This window comes from Dromiciops gliroides, chromosome 2 (genome assembly GCF_019393635.1).
Source record: "Dromiciops gliroides isolate mDroGli1 chromosome 2, mDroGli1.pri, whole genome shotgun sequence".
NCBI lineage: Eukaryota > Metazoa > Chordata > Mammalia > Microbiotheria > Microbiotheriidae > Dromiciops > Dromiciops gliroides.
Genome location: NC_057862.1, coordinates 200,299,591 through 200,314,674, shown reverse-complemented (window position 1 = coordinate 200,314,674; position 15,084 = coordinate 200,299,591). Strand labels below are relative to the sequence as shown.

Below are 15,084 nucleotides of genomic sequence, written 5' to 3'. Positions count from 1 at the left end.
GGATTGTTGTATTGCTGAGAAGAGCTAAATCATTCAATAGTTGATCATCATACAGTGTTGCTGATATGTGTATGATGTTTCCTTGGTTCTGCTCATTTTACTTTTCATCAATTTACACAAGTCTTTCCAGGTTTTTCTGAAATCTGCCTGCTCATCATTTCTTATTTCACAGTAGTATCCCATTACATTCATATACCACAACTTCTTCAGCCATTCCTCAATTGATGGGTATCCCCTCAATTTCCAATATTTTGCTACAACAAAAAGGGCTTCTATATATAGTTTTTTACATGTAGGCCCTTTTTCTTTTTTTCATGATCTTTTTGGGATACAGGCCTAGTAGTGGTGTTGCTAGATCAAAGGGTAATGGCCTCCACAATGATTGGATCAGTTCACAACTCCATCAACAATGCATTAGTGGGGCAGCTAGGTAGTGCAGTGGATAGAGCACCAGCCCTGGATTCAGGAGGACCTGAATTCAAATCTGGCCTCAGACACTTAATACTTACTAGGTGTGTGACCCTGGGCAAGTCACTTAACCCCAATTGCCTCACCAAAAAAACACACAAAAACAAAAACAAAAAGAAAACCAGAACAGTGCCTTAGTGTTCTGATTTTCCCATATCCTCGCCAACATTTGTCATTTTCCGTTTTTGTCATATTAGCTAATTTGGTAGATATGAGGGTGTACCTCAGAGTTGTTTTAATTTAGATTTCTTTAAGCAAAAGTTATTTAGAGCACTTTTTCATATGACAATAGATAACTTTGATATCTTCATCTGAAAACTGCCTGTTCATACCCTTTGACCTTTTATCAATTGGGGAATGGCTTGTATTCTTATAAGTTTGATTCAGTTCACTATGTATTTGAGAAATGAGGCCTTTATCGGATATAATTGTTATAAAGATTGTTTTACAGCTTTCTGCTTTCCTTCTAATCTTGGTTGTACAAAAGCTTTTTAATTTAATATGATCAAAATTATCTCTTTTACATTTCATAATAATAATGCTCTCTCTCTCTCTCTCTTTCTCATTTGGTCACGAATTCTTTCCTTCTCTCTAGTGCTAACAGGTAGACTATTCCTTGCTCTTCTCATTTGCTTATGGTATCACCCTTTATGTCTAAATTGTGTACCCATTTAAACTATATCTTGGTATATATTGTGAAATGTTGGTATACACCTAGTTTGTGCCCTATTGTTTTCCAGTTTTCCCAGCAGTTTTTGTTAAATAGTGAGTTCTTATGCCAGAGATTTCGGTCTTTGGATTTATCAAACACTAAGTTACAATTGTCATTTACTACTGTATTTTATGTACCTAATCTATTCCACTGGTCTACCACTCTATTTTTTATCCAGTACCAGATAGTTTTGATAATTACTGCTTTATAATATAGCTTGAGATCTGGTATTGCTAGGCCGCTTTAATTTGTATTTTTAAAAGTTAATTCTCTTGATATTCTTGATCTTGTGTTCTTCCAGATGTTATTTTTTTCTAGCTCTGTCCAATATGTTTTTGGTAGTTTGATTGGTATGACACTGAATAAGTAAATTAGTTTAGATAGAAATGTGTTTTTATCATGTTGGCTTGGCCTACCCATGAGGAATTGAAATTTTCCAATTGTTTAGATATGATTTTATTTGTGTGAAAACTATTTGTAATTGTGTTCATATAGTTCCTGGGTTTGTCTTGGCAGGTACACTTCCAAGTATTTTATATTGTCTACAGTTATTTTAAATGGAATTTCTCTATTTCTTGCTTTTAGGCTTTGTTGGTCATATAAAGAAATACTGATGATTTATGTGGGTTTATCTTATATCCTGCAACTTTGAGAAAGCTAATTATTTCAAATAGTTTTTTAGTTAATTCTCTAGGGTTCTCTAAGTATACCATCATATCATCAGCAAGGAGTGATAATTTTGTTTCTTCATTGCCTATTCTGATTCCTTCACTTTCTTTTTCTTCTCTTATTGGTATAGCTGATATTCTGAGTACTACAGTGTGGGCCAAAATCATGATGCTTTCATAACTTTTTTTTTTAAGTGAGGCAATTGGGGTTAAGTGACTTGCCCAGGGTCACACAGCTAGTAAGTGTTAAGTGTCTGAGGTCAGATTTGAACTCAGGTACTCCTGATTCCAGAGCCAGTGCTCTATCCACTGCGCCACCTAGCTGCCCCTCATAACTTTTTAAAAATTATTTTTTCTTTATTTTTTGTCATTTATAAGATTTGCTTTTTCAGACATAATGTAAATTCATTTCACAAATATATATATATATATATATGTAGTGTATGATGCTATGGTATTGTAAATTTATAAAATAAAAGTTATTAAATAATAAAACCCCTTGATGACTTTTGACCCACCTTCTGTATTGAATAATAGTGGTGATAATGAGCATCCATACTTTACTCTGATCTCATAGGGAAGGATTCTAGCTTATCCTCATTACAGGTAATGCTTGCTGATGGTTTTAGACAGATACTGCTTGTCATTTAAAGTAACCCTCCCTTTATTCCTGTTCTCTCTAGTGTTTTTAATAGGAATGGCTGTTATATTTTGTCAAAATGGCTGTTATATTTTCAGCACCTACTGAGATAATCATATAATTTTTGTGGGTTTAGTTCTTGATATGGTCAATTATGTTGATAATTTTCCTAATATTGAACCAACCCTGCATTCCTGGTATAAATCCCACCTAGTCATAATGTATAATTTTTGTGATTTAGTGCTGTAATCACCTTGCCAATATTTTATTTAAAAATTTTGCATGGATATTCATTATGGAAATTGATCTATAATTTTCTTTCTCTGTTTTAGCTCTTCCTCGTTTAGGTATCAGCACCATATTTGTGTCATAAGAAGAATTTGGTAGCATTTCTTCTTCACCTATTTTCCCAAATAGTTTATATAGTATTGGGATTAATTGTCCTTTAAATGTTTGGTAGAGGGGGCAGCTAGGTGGTGAAGTGGATAGAGCACTGGCCCTGGATTCAGGAGTACCTGAGTTCAAATCCGGCCTCAGACACGTGACACTTGCTAGCTGTGTGACCCTGAGCAAATCACTTAACCCTCATTGCCCCACAAAAAAACAAAAAACATAAATGTTTGGTAGAATTCAATTGTGAACCCATTTGTCCCTGGGGATTTTTTCTTAGGGAGTTCATTAACAGCTTGTTCAATTTCTTTTTCTAAGATGGAGTTATTTAGGCATTCTATTTCCTGCTCTGTTAATCTAGGTAATTTACATTTTCATAAATATTAATTGATTTTGCTCATATTGTAAGATTTATTCACATATAATTGGGCAAAATATTCCCTAATGATTGCTTTAATTTCTTCTTCATGGGTGGTGATTTTACCCTTTTCATTTTTGATACTGGTAAATTTGGTTTTCTTCATTTTTTTTTTTAAATCAAAATAACTAATGGCTTATCTGCCTTACTGCTTTTTTTTTCATAAAAGCAGCCCCTAATCTTATTTATTGGTTCAATAGATTTTTTTTTAAACTTTCAATTTTATTACTTACTCTTACCTTTGGTTTTCAGGATTTCTAATTTGGTGCACAATTGCAAATTTTTAATTTGTTCTTTTTCTAGTTTTTGTTGTTGTTATTGTTGCATGCCCATTCTTTCTCTATTTTGTTGATGTTAGAATTTAGAGAGATAAAATTTCCTCTAAGTACTGCTTTGACTGCATCCCATAGATTTTGGGATGTTGTCTCATTGTTGTCATTCTCTTAAATTAATTGTTTTTGTGGCTTGTTCTTTGACCCACTTATTCTTTACAATGAGATTATTTAGTTTTCAGTTAATTTTTAATCTATTCACTGCCTTTTGTTGAATGTAATTGTATTGCATTATGATCTAAAATAATATATTTAATATTTCTACTTTTGTACATTTTATTTTGTGGGTTTTATGTCACAATATATGGTCAGATTTTATATAGGCTTCATGTGAGGCTGAGTAAAGGGTATATTCCTTTCTGTTCCCCTTCAGTTTTCTCCAGAGTTCTGTCATATCTAACTTTTCTAATATTCTATTCAACTGTTTAGTTTCTTTCTTGTTTATTTTTTGGTTGGATTTATCAAGTTCTGAGAAGGGGACAGCTGAGGTCCCCTATTAGTATAGTTTTATTATCTAGTTCTTGTTGTAATTCATTTAACTTCTATCAGAATTTGGATGCTATACCACTTGGTGTATATATTTTTTTATTGCTATTAATTCATTGTTTATGGTATCTTTTAATAAGATATAGTTTCCTTCTTTATCTCTTTTAATTAGGTCTGTTTTTGCTTTTGCTTTGTCTGAGATCAGCTTGGCTACCCCTATTTTTTTTCTTCAGCTAATGAATAATAGATTTTGCTCTAGTCCCTTCCCTTTACTCTGTGTGTATCTCTCTGCTTCAAGTGTGTTTCTTGTAAACCCACATATTGTAGGATTCTTGTTTTTGATCCAACCTGTTGTGGTACTCTTTGAGAATGAAGGACAAACAACAATGATAGTATTTTCCCTTACACTACATGATTAGGTCACTTCCTTTTCTAGTTATATATGCCCTTTATGATGTCTTATTAATACTTATTTTAACAAATTTGTGATTTTGTATTCCCCCTTGCTGCCCCCTGTCAAGTGTATCTTCTTTGAAGGCAGGGACTCTTGTTTTTATCTTTCTAGTGCCTAATATAGTGTCCTGTATATATTATGATATTTTGATAAATCTATTCTCATCAAGTAGGATACTCCCTTCAGAAATGCATATTGGAAACCATTCATACCTATTCAACCTGTGCAACTTTTGTCCATTTCTTCCTTTAAATACTCCATAGGGAATCCAGTCAACCTGCTGGGAGTCAGCCTCTTTATCTTCAGATATTACATGAATACTAATGGTGCTTGCAGATTGATATATGTCTCTTGTTCAGTTCACTCACCATTTACCTCTCTAGTACCCTTTGAGTGAACCTTAATATCATTTCTCTAGAGACTGGTAATGTACAACTCCCAGCCATGTAACATCACCAGTAGAATATTTGTATTAAAAAGATGGGCCATAGTTTCCAGGGGAAATCCAAAGTCAATAAAAGAACTGCATAAAGGCAATCTTGCTCTCTTTCTTCATCCTGTTCAATTTGGGGTCCAACTCACTATGCATTCACACTGCCTGTCCAAGGTTCATATGCTGATGGGTGAGCTCTGTGGGTTGTTCATAAATGCATATCACAAACTGGCAATAGGTATTTTTCATCCACTTGATTTTTCCAATGCATTTGTGTAGGCCAATTTTTTTTTAACTAATTATGACTCTTATTTAGGAAGCTCATCAGTGCCCCAGGGCTTGATGCAATCAGTACAGTATTATCTATAAACAAGAACATCTGGAGATCCTCAGCATTCATAGGGAATCCTTCTTTCATTTTGATGCTCCATAAAATATCCTCCATGATGGTGGGCAACACCTTTGGCAAACTTGTATTTTCCTTGCTTTATGCTTTGCTTAGTATTAATAATCAGAAGATCATTGAACAAACTTACCATTGGTATATCTTTCAAGGAGTCTTGTATGATTTTGATACACGATCAGGAGGTACCTTGTTAAAAGCCAATCTTTAAGGAAGCTTTTTTTCCACTGAATCAAATGATTTTTTGTGTTCAGCAAACAATAACCACAGTGTGATCTTGTATTCTTGATACCTCTGTTTTCTTCTCATGCTTTCATCAGGAATTCCCCATATATACATACTGATTACTCTAATTTTTTTCTCTAGTAACAAAGTAAAACAGCTAAGTAAAATTAATAATACAGAGATATCATCTGAAACTTCATCTAATATTCCACATCTGTAGCACTACCCCCCACCTCTCTACTTGAAAAAAAAGAAATATTGTTTCTTTCTCTCCTACTCCTCACCTCATTGATGCGGGGGGGGGGGGGAACAAATTTCTTTTGATATATAATGCACATTTAAGGGAAAAGGAATAAGCATTTATTAAGTATCCACTATGTGCCAGAGACTGTGCTAAGGGCTTTATAATTATTATGTCATTTGATCCTCACAACCCTGTGAGGTAGGAACAATTATTATCTCTATTTTACAGTTCACAAAAGTGAGGCAGGCAGAATTTAAGTGATTTATCTAGGGTCGTAAAGCTAGGAAGTGTTGGAGGTTTTTTGTTTTTTTTTTTAAGGCAAGCCTTCTAGACTATAGATCTACTGCTGTCTCCCCTGCTACTTAGATGCCTTAAGCAAAACAGATTTCCTCAGTACCTTTCTACAAAAGAATATATATCTTATTCTTCAGCCTAAATCAGTTACCTTTTGTAATGGATAGAGGTGTTTCATCATTGGTCCTGGAATCACAAAGGTCATTATATTGTCTCTTTTTATGGCTTTCAAAGTTGCTGTTGTTGTTTTTTTCCTCAAAGTTGGTTTTTATAATGTTATTATCATTGAATAAATTATTCTCCTAGTTCTGCTCATGTCATTTTACATAAGTTTATAAAAGCCCTAAAAATTGTTCATTTTGATCTCTTGTATCAGTTCATATGCCTTTATGTATTTTTTTTTTAAGTGAGGCAATTGGGGTTAAGTGACTTGCCCAGGGTCACACAGCTAGTACATGTTAAGTGTCTGAGGCCGGATTTGAACTCAGGTCCTCCTGACTCCAAGGCCGGTGCTCTATCCACTGTGCCACCTAGCCGCCCCACCTTTATGTATTTTTAAGTCATCCTCATTTCTATTATTAACATAGTAGTACTCCATCATATTCTTTTATTTTTAATATTTAAAAATTTTTTTTGGGGGGGGTCGGCAATGAGTGTTAAGTCTTTTGCCCAGGGTCACACAGCTAGTAAGTGTCAAGTGTCTGAGGCCAGATTTGAACTTAGGTCCTCCTGAATCTGGGGCCAGTGCTTTATCAATTGTGCCACCTAGCTGCCCCATTCCATCATATTCTTATACCACAACATATTATTTATCTATACCTCACTTGTGGGACATCCTCTTTTCTTTCTTTCTTTCTCTCTTTCTTTCTTTCTTTCTTTCTTTCTTTCTTTCTTTCTTTCTTTCTTTCTTTCTTTCTTTCTTTTTTGCCACCACAAAAAGAACTATTATAAATATTTTTGTACATAAAGAACTTTTACTTTGTCTTTGATTTCTTTTGAGTATAAGCCTAGCAGTAGCACAACTAAATCAAAAGGTTCATATTGTTTGGTAATTTTTGTGTATAATTCCAAATTGCTTTCCAGAATGGTTGTACCCATTCACGGGTTATCAACAATGTATATGCTTGTTTTCCTATAGCCCTTCTAACATTCTTGTTGTATCTTCCTGGAATACCTGTAATGCTTTGATTATAGTTTTTCATCCTATTTTAAAGGCAAGTCTCATTTACTTGTGAGATCCCATTGTTCTTCCGATCATGAGGCCTTTTGATTTTTTTAGTTTGTTTTTCTTCAACTAATGCATTTTTGTGTTGTCTGCCATTTTTCTTTTCTTCAGAGAATTTGCATTTTAGAGAACTTTTCTATTTGCTTTCAATTCTGTTTCTTTAAAAAAAATTCTTTCATTCAGAGTTCTGGTTACTGCTCTGATTTGACAAATCTAAAGGCTTTTTCTCAGTTCTCATACTTTTTTTTTTTAACCTCTTTGCAGTTTGACCATTCTTCAGTCTCCTTTGCTCAGTCATTGTCCAGGTCATACCCACTAACTGCAGGCTCTGTCCTAGGTTTTCTTATTCTAAGATCTGCTTATTTAGTCCTTACCTCTCATTCTAATATCATTTTTCTTTTGTTATTCCCTCTCTTTTTTTTTGGTGAAGGTTTTTCTTATAGTGAGTTCTTTCCTTTTCTCTCTTTATTGTTTGTTACTGTTCTCTTACTCTTTGGTATATTTCCTTCTCTTTTGGAATGATGATGGAGAGTTGCAGTTAACCATACCCTCTCAACCAACCATCTTGCTGAAAACTCCCTTCTTTACCTTCTTTATTTGTCATTATGAGGAAGGAGGGAAGAGACAATCCCCCTGGATCATTACCGAATTTATGCTCTGAGAAATAACAACAGAGTCCTACAGCCACTCCATGCTCACGAGTGAGGCCCAATACAAGAATGCTGAGCATATGCAGGACCAGTAAGCCAGTCAGGTAGCTTTCTACTATTCTTGATGCCTTTTTTGCTGTTTTGACATAATAGTGCTCACTGGACTTAGACACAAGCTCTCACTCAGCTATCTTGTTGAAATTCCATCTAAATGAACTCTTAGACATTCATTTCATATCCTCAGCCTTTGCACTATTAGTTAAGAAAGGGTTTTAAAACACTTACTATGGGATAGGGAAGGGGTTAAGTGTTAAGGTTACAAAGAAGGGCAAAAACATGGTCCCTGCCCTCAAGGGTCTCACATGGAGAGACAGCCAGAAGACAGTGAACACCCTGGACAACAGCTGTGTACATATAAGATCTATCTATGTACTAATTAGTTGGAATTGAATCTCAGAGAGAAGGAACTTGGTTTTTTGTTGTTGTTGTTGTTGTTTTTTTGGCAGGGCAATGGGGGTTAAGTGACTTGCCCAGGGTCACACAGCTAGTAAGTGTCAAGTGTCTGAGGCCAGATTTGAACTCAGGTATTCCTGAATCCAGGGCCGATGCTTTATCCACTGCGCCACCTAGCTGCCCCTGAGAAGGAACTTGTTAGGATGGGAAGAGGCAAGGGATACATGGAAAGACTTCCTGTAGAGAATTTCCATAGAATGGTAATTTTCCCAACTTCTTTATTGAATACAGTTTATATATAAAACATTCCAACAGTTTAAAAATTTTTGTGGTACTTTTATTCAGTCTTCAAGGGGCAAAAATTAACACACAGGAAACAAAAGAAAACATCTTACTCTACTTCCCCAATCTTTTCTCTTCCTATAATTATCCCTGTCGGTCCTATCTTCCTTGTACTACTGCTACTACTAACACCAATAATAATAATAACAACATTAATAATAGTTCACATTTACATATATTTTCTCTTAAAGTACCCATATTAAGTAAGATTAGAGGATTTGGAGTTAGAAGAAATCCTTGAAGTCAGTCCATATCAGGGGTATCACATACATAGAGCACGCCTGAATACAGCCCAAGCCAAATTAAAATATAATTGGGAGATATTTCACAAAATAAAAATATAATACAACACAAATAATATTACATTTTAAAACCAAGTCAGGATGTGGCTTGTAGGAATCCTTAGGCATGGGTTAGTGACCCCCATTTCTGTTTGAGTTAGACATCACTGGTCTAGCAAAGGTGGATAGAAGAGATAGGTAACTTGCCCAAGGGAAATAAACACCAGGGCTTAGAATTCCAAACCTGGTCCTCTGACACCAAATCCACTACTACTTCCATCATACTATGCTACCTCCTCAAACGTTATTCTCCCCATTTCATTGGTAAGGAAACAGGCAGAGAGAGGGGAAATGACTTGTCTAAAGGCCAGGACTAATTAGTAAATATCAGACATGAGACTTTATCCCGGAGCTTCTGAATTCCAGCCCAGAGCTCTTTCTACTAGCCTAACACTGTAATCAAAGAATGGGTCAGTGATGAGACTGGGAGTGTAGTGAAAAGATCAATGGATTTACAATCAATGGGTTCAAATCTCATCTTAGCTAGTTATCATGTGACCTCTCTAAATATCCATTTCTACATCTGTAAAAATGAGAGGGCTGGATTATCTCTAACGGCCCTTGCAGCTGTAATTCTTATATTCATATGTATCCTTAGTGGGTTAATGTATAGAAGCAAATCCAATATAATTCCCTGCACCTGTCAGGTTATGTACTTTATTGGCACATCTTTGAATAAACTTTTTTTTTTCTTTCTTTCACTTCAGGCTGTGTGACAGAATTATGGTTTCTTTTCTTTCACAATATTATTTGATTTCTTTAGTAGCTGTCAAACAGTTGGCTACTTCATCTAATGACATAAGTTAGGTTGAGAGGAAGTACTTAAATTGGAAGCTGCTGCCTTATTGTGGGGGAAGATCAGTTAGGTATTCAGACGTATTTGTCAAAGTACTTTGAGTTCCTTGGAAGAAAACTACTCTGTGATTATAAATTATCAATATGAGTGAGGATCTCTGATTTAATTCAGCAGCATGTACAACTTTCTAAAAAGTTATAGAAAAAGTATATTTGAAAGGAAATCAAGTCGTCTATTCATGGGTATGCAGCTGCCAAGCCATTGAACACCAGTCTTTCATTCTTCTAAAATAACTTGTTGATAGAGGATTTTGCTACAATGGTAACTAGTGCTTGGTGCTCTTATATTCCAGAGCAATAGTTTCCACTTTGGTTTTTGTTAACTCTGAAACTCTTAGAAAGTATTAGAGACATAAAATCTCAGAGCTGGAAGGGACTTCAGAAGGACAACTAATACCCAAAGCAAAAAATCTCATTTCTATAAGATCCCAAACAAGTGGCTGTCCACTTTTATATGGCTATAATAGTTATAAAATTCATTCTTGTACTGAGCTGAAATCTTCTTCTCTCTGACTTTTATCCATTTTGTCCAAGCTCTGTTTTCTGGAGCCAGATAAAACAAGTCTAATATTTCTTTTAAATGATAGCATTTAAAATATTCAAAGGCCACTATTATGCTCTCTCCTCTCCTTCCCACCCCCACCCCCCCTTTGTGTTCAGTTGCAATCATTTTGGTTCCTTCAACAAGTCCTCTTTTGGCATGGTCTTGGTCACTTTCCTCTAGACTCAGTCCAAGCTAATAGTACCCTTCACAAAATGTGGTACAGAGATAAAGACAGTGCTTCAGTTGTGGTTTCACAATTATAGTTTCTGTTTAGATTGCTTAAGACTACATTAGCTTTTTTGGCTATCACATCCCAGTGTAGACTCTTGTTGAACTTGTTCACTAAAAAAACACCCAGGTCCCTTGGCTTGTTACCTTACGGTATCAACTCTTGTCTTGTTATGTCTTCCCCTCACCATGTGCCTGTGTAGTTGACTATTTTAGACCTAAGCACAGGATTTTACACTTATCCTCATTAAATTTTCACCTACGTGATTTGACATATGATTCTAGGAAATGAAGGTTTTTTTTTTATATGTATTCAAACCTCTGACATTAATACTTATCTGAAAATCTGAGAAAGATGCCTTTTGTTTACCTCTTTAGAGTCATTAATAAAAATATTAAATAGCACAGTTTTAAGAACAGATGACTATGACATTCCATTAGAGATGCCCTTCTATGGTAATTTTAATCACTATTTTTTTAGTAGAATTTAATTGAATTGAGCAAAAATTTATCAAATATCTGCTATGTGAAAAACATTGTCCAAGTCATTTCCCAAGATTAATATTATCTTTTTCTCATCTTTCCATCTTATTCACATAGCAAGGATGATTTTTTTAAAAATGCCTCACTGAAATCCAGTTATGTTGTGTCTATACAATAGTTCCCATTATCTACCAGTCTAATAAAGAAGTTATAGAGAGGCAGTTCTTGGCTTAGTTTAAGGAAGAACTTTCCAACAATGAGAACTATTCAAAAATGTGGTGGGCTTTTTAGTGAGATAGAGAACTTCCCATCCCATTATGTTATTATGTAGAGGCTATATGACCATCTCTTAGGAGATTCTTGCATTCTATAGAAAATTTGAGTAAATGAATTCTAAGATATATCCCAACTCTGAGATTACTTTAAACAAACATTTACTAAACACCTACTTACTAGTCTATCACAGTGTAAACGTCATGCCTAAAGAGGCTTGTTAGTTCACACTTTTAGACTATGGCTTTCCCTCATTCAGTGATACCACAAGAATTGGTGCTGCTTGTTAGAAAAGAATACTTAGTGGGGCAGCTAGGTGGCGAAGTGGATAAAGCACTGGCCCTGGATTCAAGAGAACCTGAGTTCAAATGTGACCTCATACACTTGACACTAGCTGTGTGACCCTGGGCAAGTCACTTAACCTTCGTTATCCCACCAAAAAAAAAAAAGAATGAAAGAAAAGAAAAGAATACTTAGCACAGCAACATAGTTTTTGACCTTGGAATTGGATAAACATAGCAGGAAATGAGAACCTAAATTGAGGGGCAATTACAAACCCAGGAAAACATCAGCATTTCTCCAATTTGTGTCATTTAGTTACAGTAACAAAACATAAAGCAGTTAATTCATTTTGTTAAATGTAAACAAATCAAACAATACCAGTAGAGGAAGCAAACCAAGATAATACTCCCCTCAAAAATAAACAAAAAACATTATCTGTGCTTGACTAGCAATGACTTTTATTTTTATGCAGACTTTCTCTCATATCTTGTTTTGAGCTGTTTTTAAACAGTCGAAATCCACGCTATCACTCTTGGACAGTTCATGCTCTGCTAAGGGCCCAAGGATCCTGAATGCCACAGCTTATCTCAGCTTTCAAAGAATCTGGTCTCCTGGAACAGACTGATATCTCCTCCTGAAACAAAACCTTCTTTATCACTAGATCATAGAATCAAAGGATTTAAAATTGGAATGAGATTTCAAGACCATGTAGTTTGGTCTCTTCATTTTCCAGATAATTCTGTATATAAAATCACAGTGCCAGAGATTATAGAGCTGGAGGGGGCCCTTAGAGGCCCCCTAGTCCAACCTTTTCATTTTCCACATGAGAAAAACTGAGGCCTGGATGGTTAGCTGACTTGCCTAACATCATAGAGGTAGTAAACTTTAGGGACTGGAATAGAATCCGACTCCCAGCTCTGTGAAATTATTTTTTTCCTTTGATTTCCATGACTGATTTTCCTCCTCCCTCTCTGAGTGCTTTTTCTCTATTTCTCTGTTTTGCTCCTGGCTTTTTCCTCCTCTTGCCTCATCATACTTCTCGTTCTGTTTAGGTGATTTAGTCCAAATCCATGCTTCCACCCACTAGCTCTTGGCAAGTTTAGCTAAACTGTAACTTCAGCATACGCATGTGGTTACTTGGTAAATATGTTTTGGCAGCTGAACTACACTTGCATTAAATTGTTGGTTAACATTCTTAACCTAGAGTGGTATGAAAGAATGTTAGATTGTTTTATAGGTGGCCTAGATTCTAGTCCAAGCTCTGTGGCTCACTTGCTCTTCTCTGGTCTAATGCTATCTGCCTTAGATGCCTCATCTTCAAAATGGGCCTCATTTTACAGATCATAATAACTGCCTTAGTGACCATGGACAAGATATTTAATCTCTTAGAATCCCACATGACTCATCTAAAACACATGAGGTGCTCATCTGTGTCACTGGAAGGAATTTTCATATTGGGAAGTATGGGAGGAAATCACAGGTCTGGGGCAAAAAATGTAAAAATAATAAAAAGTTCTATTCTAATGCCTCATTGTATCATGGGTTTGAATTCTCTATGATAGTGAAATGTCTGGCAGTTTCAACTATTCTGAAAAGATTTCTTTATGGTCCCAACAGTAGAATTGCATCTACTTTCAGAATACTAGCCTAACTAAATACGGAGAGATTTTTATAATCAGTAGTCTGGTCACTTGGTAATAAATTCTTTGGTAATGATATTCCAGGGGGAAAAAAAAAACAACAAAAAATACAAAATGGCCCTCAGGCTTACTTCTGCAATGATGGTAGAGAAGCAAGAAAGGGGTAGAGAATACTAAGAATCATTTGGTCATTAGAACATATAAACTCTAGTGATTGGTATTCAAAATGTAAAATTTATACAATGCATGTATAAACTACCGGAGGAACTAAAACATATTAATCTTGACATTCTTGAAAATAAAACAAATACTATGACAAATAAAATCAGAATACAACAAGACACTACATTTAAACAGAAGGCTGATTCACAGGTTCTCCTTGGAAAGACAAAGATAGAATTGGTCTTATGTGTCCAAGTGTAATAAAAAAATATCCTTTCATGGGATGTTTGGTCACCTTGTACTGTAATACTCATGATAAACATTTGCAAAAGGACTACCATGAAAACAGTTACAGCTTCTTGTGCACCAGCATGTGCACAGGATAGAGACATTGAGAAATTCTATGATGAATTTGATAATACTTTTCACATTCAACCAATATGTGTACCTTGATACTTGATGACTTCAGTGAAAAGGTGAGAATAACAAGATATACTTTGGAGATTAACTGTCAGGAATAAGGAATTGGAGAGGCCAAAAACCCATAGACCACATGGAAGCATCACAGTTACATATTATTACTATTTACTTTGAGAAAAGAATTGGAAAGTGATAGATCTGGCAAGAATTGGCTAATATCACCAAAAAAACCCTGATTTTATTTAACTGAAAGGAATTGACATAGTTGATGTGGGAGTAATTCATACATTGTTAGAGAAATTTGTTACTCTAAATAACTAGAACATTTTATTAGAATAAAAATAAAAATCATTACGAAGTTAGAAAAAAAGCAAAATGAGAAAAAGATTAAATGCATTTAAAGAAATTCCATCATGATGTTAAAAAAGCTATTGGTGATGAAAAATAGACCATGGACAAAGAAAAGACTTAGGCTCAGACTGCAATGATAACTGATGTAAATCAACTGCCATAACAAGACTAACAAAACTAAGAACATCAAACCTTCTTAGTAAGCTAACACTTAACTTATTTACTAGATGGAGAGATGTAGCACCAACATGTGAGATGTAGCAAAAGGTAATACTGCTTTAGAATAGAACCACATTTGTAACATCTTAGTTGGAGAAAGACAGTGGAAGATTATTAGTAGTATCCTCACCAAACAAGAAAAGTAGCATTCAGATGAAAGGATTCTCTTTAGATGGTGAAGTCCTATAGTGCTGTTATCTCAAGGTAATAATATACTGCTTGAATCAACCCACAGAATATTTTAGTCACCAGTATGAGATTCATAACCAGTCAAAAGTAACTATCTACACTGTAAAAACCACATGTATGAAGAATGGCTGTTGTTTAGATTAGAATTTGCAAGTTAAATGGACAATTTATACAGTTTGTCCAATAAGTCAATCAATTAACAAGCATTTATTGAGTGCTTACTATGTGCCAGGCACATACTGTGTTGTATGATGGAGATA

The 15,084-nt window shown here is 35.0% G+C and overlaps 1 protein-coding gene across 1 annotated transcript in view; it reads left to right on the top strand.

Annotated features, from left to right (window-relative positions):
- The window catches only part of NUBPL (nucleotide binding protein like), a 340,415-nt gene that overhangs the window by 220,705 nt on the left and 104,626 nt on the right, over window positions 1-15,084 (top strand). The window lies entirely within an intron of this gene.